The sequence below is a fragment of the Otolemur garnettii genome, unplaced genomic scaffold (genome assembly GCF_000181295.1).
Source record: "Otolemur garnettii isolate 467f Iridium unplaced genomic scaffold, OtoGar3 scaffold00018, whole genome shotgun sequence".
In the NCBI taxonomy this organism is placed as follows: domain Eukaryota; kingdom Metazoa; phylum Chordata; class Mammalia; order Primates; family Galagidae; genus Otolemur; species Otolemur garnettii.
In genome coordinates, this window is record NW_003852413.1 from 1,246,377 (window position 1) to 1,247,695 (window position 1,319).

Below are 1,319 nucleotides of genomic sequence, written 5' to 3' on the forward strand. Positions count from 1 at the left end.
GACGTGGCTGGAATCGGGGTGAGTCAGGATATTGAGGTTTCTGAGTAGGACAGAGATGCAGAGGTGGGTGCACAGGCTCAGGTCTCCTGCTGTGCAGCCATCACCCAAGAAGGAGGGTGACAGGTGAGGCAGGGCAGACACCCTTGCCTGGGTTTCTCCAAGGACCAGCAGGCCTCTGGGGCTGTAATGCAGTAACCTACTGGTATCTGGGTAGTAGAAGCCTCATTGGCTGAAAAAGACACAGAACGTGAAGGGAAAATGGAGTTTAAGAAAATGTAAATATTTCCTCAGACTTACGCCTGTAATTCTAGCACTACAGGAGACAGAAGCGGGTGGATAACCTGAGCTCATAGGTTCAAGATCAGCCTGAGCAAGTGTGAGACACCCCCACTCCTTTCTAAAAAATAGCCAGGCAGGCCAGGCTCAGTGGCTCATGCCTGTAATCCCAGCACTTGGGAGGCCAAGGTGGCTGGATTGCCTGAGCTCACAGGTTCAAGACAGGCTCAGCCAGACCTCGTCTCTAAAGAAATAGCCAGGTGTTGTGGCCGAGACCTGTAGTCCCAGCTACTTGGGAGGCTGAGGCAAGAGAATCACATGAGCCTTGGCTCAGCACCCTGGGCCGCCCCGCGCCCCGCCTCCCTCCTGCTCGGCTGCCCGGGGCCGGGCGCTGGGAGGGCGCCGCCCGGACTCCGGTGTCTGCGGGCAGCGCCGCCGCTTCCCGCTCCGCACGGGCAGGACGTGGAACTCCGGAGGGACGAGCCGGGGACTGGCCCTTGCCGGACGCTCGCTGTCTGAAGCTGCGGTTGCTCAGGTTGACAAACGTCCTCCTGTCTCCATTTTCCCAAGGGAACGTTTCTGAGGATGCCTCCTGAGCCCTGGAGCGCGCCATCCAGGCTCCTCTGTTCTTCCTTTCCGTCTGTCACTCCGCTTTCCGCGTGTTCGTGGGCTCCCCGTGCGGGACGCCACTCTGGGTCCGCGACCTAAACGGGGAGGGACCGGCTACTACTCTGCTCTCAGGACATCACTGGGCAGTGGCTGCTGACCCCGACCACGGCAGGAGCACAGGGCCGCGCGGGATAGCGGGCCCCACAGCATGTCTGTGGTTACCAGCTGTCCAGGTCCTGCCCCTCCACATGATGCCCCAGAATAGACTTCCCAGAGAAGGTGGTCATTCAGTGCTGCTCCTGAGGATGAGTGGGGTAGTTTTGGGCAGAGGAGACAGCTTGACCAACAGCCCAAACACGTAAACGGGGATCACTGGGTGTAAAATGTTGGGAACATTTGGAGAAGGTGAGCTTCAGCACCTGAGTCTTCCTAAA

The 1,319-nt window shown here is 58.9% G+C and overlaps 1 protein-coding gene across 4 annotated transcripts in view; it reads left to right on the forward strand.

Moving 5' to 3' along the window:
* The window catches only part of MCRIP1 (MAPK regulated corepressor interacting protein 1), a 10,786-nt gene that overhangs the window by 552 nt on the left and 8,915 nt on the right, over positions 1 to 1,319 (forward strand). The window contains exon 1 of one of the 4 annotated variants that reach the window (XM_023511042.1): positions 639 to 811. The exons of the other annotated variants lie outside the window; for them this stretch is intronic. The gene's annotated coding sequence lies outside the window, so the exon portion shown is untranslated. Of the gene's footprint in view, positions 1 to 638; positions 812 to 1,319 lie in introns of those variants that run through there. 4 annotated transcript variants of the gene reach the window in all.